Below are 9,505 nucleotides of genomic sequence, written 5' to 3'. Positions count from 1 at the left end.
TCACAGCACTAAGCCTGACAGAGCTCAATTAGTGTTTGGCCAGTGCTCTCAGGCACATGGTGTCACTCTTGGGGATGGTGCTCTGCAGGGCCTGGAGCTGGATTTGATGAACCTTGTGAGTCCTTTCCTACTTAGCATAATCTTTGATTTTGTGTAAATATTAACTTCTGAGAGGAAAATAAGCTTAGACTGTCCTCAGCGCAATTTTAAACCATCGCCAGTGATTTGTTCTTTGTGAACATACTGACATCTTGTGGTTTCATCTGAAACTGACTGGCTCACATTCAGAAGAGAAATTTCTGCAAGGGACAGTTGAATTTCTTGCATAAGTTGCATTATTTTTCCTGATTCCAGGAAAGTAGGGGGAAAATGGACGTGAAACTTAAAAAGAATATTTTTCTTAAAAACAGCTGCTTCTAAAGTGGCTGAACAGACTCTGAAACATGGAACACTGAGGTGCAGGAATTCATCGTTTCTAGCAGAGCTACCAATAGCAGGACTCAGCTCTTTTTCCATCATTCACTGCACTGTCTTCAGATGGAGGGAGGTGAAGTTATTGTCTGGGGGTGCCTACTCAGGGTGACCCAGCCTTGTCCTTCTCCCCAGGCCCCTGGGCCAGTGCACACATGCACTGACACAGACTGCTGCTGAGAACATGCTTGCCTAGAAGATCTGTGCTGTTCATGCCAAAAAGCATTTCCAAACACTGGCTAAATCAAGAATACGAACAGCTGAGTAACAAGTGACATTCAGACCACAAAACATCCCATTTGTCATTAAATTCTTTCCTTCTCTATAAAAGGAGTTTTAACAAAGTTTAAAAAGTTAAAAGCTCTGTGGTATTGCATTGGTGGAAGCTGTAATGAAAGGGAACAGACAAGATGTGAAGAGGAAAGGCAGCAGATACAATGTTTGGCTCTAAGGATTATTAATTTCTTATGGAGCTACTACAATTCAGATATGCCAATTTTTTCTTCTGGGCTGCATGAAAAAAGACCTCCTTCCCATGAAAGTGCTAGTCACAGCGAGTGAGGGAAACAAGTAACAGGAATGTTCTTAAAAACCTCAAAGATTATGTGATCAACTTCTACCTCTGTCAAGCAGTGAAAAGTGGACCAGGTGTTCACAAGCCAGTCTGACATGATGCATGCAAACTATGTGTGACAAGAGCTGCCGTGTCCTTGCAAGGAGCTTGTGGCTGCGCAGCAGCACTGGGCACAGGCAAAGTCCAAGGAGCCCAGAGTGCCTCCGCATGGGACCACCCCTCATGGTCGGTGTGCCCCACGCACACCAGCAAACTGCTGCACAGGCAGCTGCTCTGCCCTTCCCTGGCTTCCCTCCACCGCTGGCCCCAGGGACATTTCCTCCAAAACATGTACGGCAAAATCACGCCTGTCTAGAGACGGGCTGACATTTCTAAACCCTCTCTCTGCTCGAGACAGGAGGCATGAAGGCACTGAGACTAGTCAGTGTGGTGGGGAGCACATCCAATATTTATCCCCAGCCATCAAAACATGCAGGAATGTCTTGCCTAAAGCCATGGTAGCCTTTGTGGATAATTAGGTATGAGGTTTAGTGTGAGCTCAGGCTGCAATTACCATCCACATCTCTGTAGTGATGCCTGTTACAGTGCAACTAATATTCCCTCTGAGACACCCTTGTTACTGTGGGGAGCATGGTGCAGGAGGAAAATTGTATGAGGAAGAGGGGTTGTGCAGAGTAGTACAACTGTTACTTGTTCATTTCAGTGCCTCCTGAAAAAGAATAAAAAATAAAAAAAAAATTAAAAAAAAAAAAGAAAAAAAAACACAAACCCACAAGCAGAGATGTTGTGAGGGAGACTATTCCAGTTTTCATGTGACCTCAGAGATAATAGTGCATTGAATGGTTAGTTACTTCTTTCTCTAGCCAGACAAGATTGCCTGCTTCTCCTGGAAAGAGCATTCCAGCTGCACATGGCTAAAATTTACTTCATGGCAGGAAAGCTCAAAGTATTTACACCAGAGGAAAAGGCTGGAAGTTGTACCTCTGGTCATTTCTATTAAGGTTTACTGTGTATTGCTCTCAATGTCAGCCTTTCAGGAGCTGTGGAGAGTGTTTAAATAAGATCCATGTAGCAGTCCTCAGGAAGATCTGTGCAATGCCTTAATTCATGCAGGGTCTGCTGCATTTTAGGTATTTTGGGAGGGACTTTCCTTAGGGCACAAGAACTTGCAGCCTTTGCGAGATGAAAGCAACCTTTAGAGGACAGAAAGATTTCCCTCAAAAACATGAGGCTTCACTTTTTACAGTCTGCATTTGCAACATGTCATAAAATCCATGCCAGCCTCTCCTCCTGGTTTTTGCTGCCAGCTTGGCTGAACCGCAGTGATGCCCACAACGAGAGGCTCTTGCAGGGCACACGGCCACCCACAGCAAGAGTTGCTGTGTGTGGGCTCCTTTGATATGGATGGCAGGTGGACTTTGTGACAGGGGCAGCAACGAGCAAAGGTCAAGCTGTCAGCTCTGACCAGCAGTAAGCTGTCTGGGCAGTGGAGGACACACCTGGGTGGAGAGGCTACCCCGCAGGTTTGGCCTCTCTGGAACTCCGAGGTGCTCTCCCCAGCTCTGCAATGTAGTCACTCTCATCCTTCCCTAAGTGATCTCAAAGGCTTGTGAGGGAAGGGACCAAAGTAAAATTGTTATAAAATGTTGTTTCAGCTCATAAAGTCGCTGACAAGGGAAAAGTAAGAGCAGCAAATAGAAGTCACATAAAATTGAGACTGGGAAAATATCTGCTTCAATGGATTTTGAATTAGCCCTTCAAAGCCCATCAGAACTATATTTTGCCCTTACTGCTTTCAACACCATTCTCTGTCCCTGCACCTGAAATTTTGTGATGCCAGCCATTCTGATGGATATCTCTGCACATGCACCTACCAGGTCTTCAAATAAGGGGCCACTTCCTATGGCTTAGCTGTACCACTGATGGAAGTGGTAGCAGATGCTGCAATCAGTTAGAGAGAAGAGTGGACAAGAAAAGAGAGGGATAAAGTATTTTACCATGCTGTCAGCTGACAAGATTGTCATTCTTCTACCATCCTGAAATGGAAAGGAAAACTTTTGAAAAAGAGCAGTGGTGGGCTGAAACTAACAAATGGTATTATTGATTTTTAAATGAAAATTACTATTTATCAATTTGGATGTTCTTTGTGTGTTAAAATGGCACAGTTGGACAGCTCTTGCTTTACAACATCTGTTTTCTTGCAGTCTCAAAACAGGCTAATCTTTCTGGAAAAGACTTAATGGGAAAATGCCACTCGTTGTCTACTTTGCAGTGTACCACTTCACTCTGCCTCCTGATCTATGAGGACACATGAGATTATTCCACCAGGAAGAAGAGACCAGCTGCTTGGTTTATTGACTTTCTTTGCCTCATTTGTGCTGCTTATTTTAAATCACTTGTGGGTGTAATGAAAATAATGATCTCAGTAACTCATGGTCGCTCAGATTCTGCTCAGAGCTCTCGGGCACTAGAGCAGCTTCAAATGTCACTGTGTCTATAGTATGCCAGTAATTGAATATTTGTAGCTTACCTAATTTTAAGCTTTTCTTGTATCTATCTCTGTGGAAAAAATAGTAAAATATGCAATACTATTTTAAAACGCCTCTTCTCCCCCAAGTAGAGGGCAAAGTCCTGACTTAATCCATCTTCACCAGGTGTTGCAAGTATGCTGTGTTCAACAGAATCAGATGGGCAACCCCAAAAATTGGTCTTTTTCAGGTCTGGATCACATTTTAAGAAAGCATTTGTGTTAGTGACCATACAAGGAAACTGCTAATGCTTGCAGCAGTTTCACTACGGCATCACCAGAGGGTGGCAGGACACTTTGTTGAGGCCACTGCTGCTGACTTGCAGTGCTGAGTTTGTACAGACACCCATCTCACCTCACCCTGCAATTGTTCTCTTGATCCACAAGAGAAGTTAGCCTCCTGAAAGAGTAAATGCTATTTTTTATCTTTATCCTCTTGGAAGACAGCACAGAAAATTGGGACTGAAATCCGCATCAGAAGAGTTTTTGTTGTCTCTATTGAATGACAGCGTGCCTCCCTGCTCAGTTTTAGTGGAAAGGCTAGACTCACTCTATTCAGGCAATTGCAAGAGCAGTTACTGTCCTCTGACCTACCTTCAAAAGCAAATGCACTGAAATAAGACATTGTCTTCCACACAATTCAGAGCTGTCTTTATGGAAAGCAATTGTTTGAATGCTAGTTTCCAGCATGCAGTTTGCACAACTTTACATGGTTGCTGCTTAGTACTTGCAGGACCCCCAGTACTTCCTTCTAAATAGCAGAAACTTCTTTTCTTTTAGCATGGATAGTCTTGGAAGGTTTCCCAGTTAGGACCAAAGTGGTTCTTGTCAAGCAAGAAAGAAAGCAAATGAGGAAAAGAAGAAGACATGTGTGTCTCCCAGGAACTTCAATGCACTTCAAACACTTCCCACTCATTGGCACAAAGATAGAGAACCACAATGTTCATAGGTGCACCAGCATATTGCTATTTTTCCCTGTTGCCTTTGCTTGCTCAGTTTGGGAGTGTCTAAAGCATCTCTGCAGAAGGAGAAGGATAACCTTGGTGGAGACACTCAGCTCATCTAGCAGCTACTACAACAGGCTGCATGTGGCTTGGCTGCACCAAGTCCTTTCCAGATAACCTTTTCTCCCAGGAGGAAAGAGGGTATTTTCTGCCCCATGTCAAAAAAAAAATGCTATGGGCATTCATTTATGTTCAGTAATTGAATCATACAATTGTGACTTTAACAGTTTTGGTCAGTTCCCACTAGATGATGCTATAGCCCCTCCAGGGAAGAGAGGCTGTAGCTGCCACAAGGGGGGAAGTACATCCCTAGTTTTAACTACAAGTTTAGCTGAAGCACTCTTTCTGGTCATCCATGGACATCCAAACCCTACTCTTCATCTTATCCTAAGAGCATTCTGAGCAAGGTGTTTTGCATTGATGACAAGATGATGTGCTGAGATGTCCTCCCACTTACTTAACAGGATATTCATGCCTGGGTGGCAGCAGGCTTCCAGTGTCAGCCTGAAGTTCCAGATCTCTTCTGTCTTCCTCCTTTCTTCTGTATGTATGGGACATTATCTAGGGTATATTAACGTCGGGGTTGGTGGTCTATTTCCAGAATATATTTGCATCAGTCAAGCAGGGCAGATGTCCAAAAATTCTGCCTCATTTAGCTGGAAGCTGAAACAACCCTTCTGGTAAATCTGTGATGTGGTAGCAATGGGGATCATAATTTTAGGAAAACAAACCTAAATTATCATCTTTCGTGTTGTAGTGGTTGGGGGGAAAATGAGAGGAGGGAAGTTGTATACATATTCTCTGTGAGTGACTTTCTTAACTACACTCTCATTGAGAGTGACTTTTGCCAAATGCTGTTTACTTTTTGCTGTCAAATCTGCCTGAATTGATTGAAAAGTGAGACTTGTTCCCCTCTGCTTCCTAAGTGACACACAGACTGAGTGTGAGAAACAGCCTGCCAATGGCTCCATCAGGAATCCTGTGTCAGTACAACAGCTGAAAAATAGAAGACACTTTGCCAAGTCTCCATCTTAGCCCATGGTGTCTCCTACTGCTCTTCCATGGGTGTAGTTATATGGCTAGAGCTTGGAGAAGGCTTAGCTGTACAGAATTCTTGCCCATGGAGCTTTTCTTGCACTGCTGGAAAATTCAAAAGAGAAATAAGGCAAGAATCTTATTTCAGCCCAGACTGATCATAGACAGATTACAACTGAGAGAAATTAAGCCTAGATAGCAGTAGATATGAATTTATGAGGGCACATGAAACCAGACTAGTGGACTAGAAAAATTGAGGGTGTGGTACACCAGATTTAATTAATTGTGTTCATTTCTAGGACTGTAAAAATTTTTACAGGCTTTAATGCCATCTTCATGGAGTAGCTGGACTCTAGAAGAAGCAGACCTCAGTCTCTCATCCTTTTCTAGAGTGACCTGTCAGATGCTTCCACATGAACAGCCAAAGCAGTGCTCAGCACACCCTTGTTCTCCCCTGTGAGAGACTAGGGAACACCATCACTATTTGCAGGGCAGAGGCCTGTATGAGGATGAATTACAGGAGGCAAAAGCGTTGTGCCAGCCTCTCTCCTCCACCTGATCCCCATAGGGGGCACATTATTGTCACTATATTGTCCCTTCCCTACCTGCCTAATACCTTTATTCAAGAGAAAGGAAAAAGGAAACTTCCTAAATCAGCACACTAAGTCAGAAACACTAGGGATTAACTCCATCATGGTCTTAGAAATCTAGAGGATTTTGCACAGCCATCCTCTGCCTTTGCACTGCTAATGCTTTGTCTAAAAAATCCTTGTCAGTTTGACAGAAAGAGCTAATTCTATGCAAAGACACTTTATGATTTAACTGACACTAGAATGGTGAAAATCTGTTTGTTCTCTGTACCTCAGATTCTCTAAGACAAGTATCATGGCTGTGATCCAGCCAAGCTTTTAGTATGAATCTACACTCTAAGTATGTGCATCATTTTATCAGATGCAAGCAGTAGAAAAATAAGAGCCACCATAACAGAAATGCTCCCTGGATTGCATATATATGAATTTGTCTCTTTAAAATGGATGTTGAATATCCTCTTTGCAAGTGCTTTTCATTGGTCCTCACTTGAACAGAAAGCTTCTTTAAGAAATTTTTTGTAATCAACCAAGTGGGGACAAAGGGAAACAGATTAAGAAATGTCCCTGAAAACAAGTAGAATGACAATTTGAAGTTACCATGAACTTGTAAATGTCTATACAAACCTTTCATATGTTTGCAGAGTAAGTCTTGTTCTACAATATTTTTGGAATCTGGGTGGGGTTCCTCCACTGTCAGTTCCAAACCCCTTCTGCTGTCTGTTCAGGCCTCTCAGGCTATCCCATTCCTGGGTGGTATCTCTCCAGGTCTCTCTGCTGTTCCGAGGCTCTGACCTAACAATTGCTGAGTTCAAACGACACCCCTGGGAGTGAGCTTTCCCTCCCTCCCCTTCAGGAGGGCTGGGAAACAGACTTTCAGCTCTCAGACATGCACTGTGCTCTGTTCTTCCTGACTTTGTCCAGGTTAGCAGCATGCACAAGCACACTCAAGAACTCAACTCCTGTGGTGACAAGCTAGATATAGCTTACAACAGAACACGTCCTGCTGCACTATTAAATGGCATATTTCATGATAAACTGTAAGGCTGCTCTATCACATTTGTTGTACTTTGAGGCACCTGAATGAAACAACTTTCCATCTTGGCAGTGTTGAACAGCCAGTGCTAAAAGTACTGACCTGCTTACAAGCAGGAAAACATTCCAGTTATGTAAACAGCAGAGAAGTACTTTTTTTCTCTGCATTCCTAGAGTAAGCTGGCTTTAGCTGAGTCCATAACTTCTGTGTGTGCTGTTCCCTTTGCTGCCTCCACACACACAAATTGGTTTTTTTAGAACCACAGCCTGCTAAGTAACCTCTTAAGCAAGGGGTTTCAATGTGCTCTTGTAAAAGACAGAGAAAGATTTTGAAAATAAATTGAGTTACCAGCTCTAAAATGCTTTTCCAAAAGATGCAAAAACTGCTATTCTAGATGAGGTCAAATGCTGCTCTGAGTAGCAATTGTTTCCAACAACAGTTGCTAATGACCGTTGAAGAAAAATATACAACAGGACAAGACCTCACTTTTTTTCCTCCTGATCCTCTTCTTCTTCTTCTTCTTCTTCTTCTTCTTCTTCTTCTTCTTCTCCTCCTCCTCCTCCTCCTTCTTCTCCTTCCTCTTTTTCTTCTTTTTCTTCTTTTTCTTCTTCTTGAAATACTGACTACAATAAAGATTAATAGCGATACATAGTTCTCTTCCTTGAATCTATTGAACCTGTTTAACCTGTTAATGTCACTATCCTCTGCAAAATTCCCTCCTAGTGATTTTCAATCCAACTTGTAGTCCAATTAAGTGTCTATAGTAGAGAAGAGTTCAAAAAAGGAGGGAAAGAACGTATTTTTGCTGGTTTAAATTGGCTGCTTCTCGTTTTAAATCCATTGATTCTAACCCTTGAATTATTAGCAGTAATAATTCTCAATCCTCTACATTTTCACTTTTTATAGTTACATTCTCAATCATCATGCTCCCAGAAGCAAGAGTTATTTCACGTATATGATGGTTTTTCTGTTCTTTTGTTTGCTGTGACTTGAAACGAGCCAAGAAAACAGGCATATAATGTTACTGATCTGGCTATATGACCAGTTCATTAGGACTGGAATGCTTTTTATTCTATCTTTCTCTCTGTAGCTATAAGAGAAAGCTGCATCTTATTTTTTTCCCTATGATGTACACAGGGACTTGATATGCATGGAGTGCAAGAATATTGTCATAGCAATGCACAGTGGGCTCTGGTTTTCCTTCATTTGGATTGGACCTCCACCTTGACCACAACAACAGAAGAAAGGTGGAAATTATGCTTGAAGTAAAAATACAAATCTGAGATTCTTCTTGTGCAGTTCCAGCTCACTTCTTCACTCATTTATTCAGGAATCTTGTCAGCAATGTATGTTGCAATCAATCCAGTCCTACATTCATCCTACTAAATTGACTACACCCTATCAACAAAAATGTTATAAATTTTCTGGTTCATTTTCTTTTCAAATTCAGCATGAAAAAATACCTACTGGTCTTCTAACATGGAGTGCAATTGTTTCACTTTGTCTTGACTCTTTCTGATGTATTTCAGGCAGAAGACAGAGCAGAACAGACAGATTAACTTCACCTATTTGATAACTAGTATCCACGGAGTCCTCAAAGTAAGGCTTCTCTGGAATGTCAGAGATAAGGAAAGCCCCACATAACTAAACAAACAGCTCAGAACAATAAAGTGATCCATGCAATTTCCTGTATTGTCTCTCGGGAGTCCATGGGCTCATGAGGCTCCTAGGTGAGCAGGAAAAAGACAAGCAGCTCAGCCAAAAAGAGAGGCACTGCCGTAAAACAAACACTCTGCAAGAGCTGTGTCAGCTGCAGTGGGTGTTATTTCACCTTTTCAAACTGCAATCAAAATTGAGACTACCAGGAAAAAGAAACAGCTTGGGAAGTTTGAAGAATGTGTGTGTCAGGTCTTGCTCAGAAGCCATAATTCTACTTTGATGCCAGCATAAGCATTTCTAAGTGTGGAAAATACATTAGGAAAACCTAATTTTCAGGTGCACACCAGAGTTTCTTTTCACATAAACATATGGAAATGGGTACCATGTTCTCAAATGTTGAATACTGCCCTCTTTCTACTGACTCCAGGGAGAGTTGTGTTGGTGGCTGCATTGTTTTGCAAAATGTAGCTTATCTGAGTAGCATGTAGCATAATATTGCTACATGCAACTGTTCACATTAACTACGTGAAGTTAATGGATTAAAAATTCATGGATTTGTGGAATTATGTGTTTTCTCCCTATATCTTTTAATCCCTGTTAGATTTTCTTTCC

This window comes from Ammospiza caudacuta, chromosome Z (genome assembly GCF_027887145.1).
Source record: "Ammospiza caudacuta isolate bAmmCau1 chromosome Z, bAmmCau1.pri, whole genome shotgun sequence".
NCBI lineage: Eukaryota > Metazoa > Chordata > Aves > Passeriformes > Passerellidae > Ammospiza > Ammospiza caudacuta.
Note: the sequence above shows the minus strand (reverse complement) of the source record.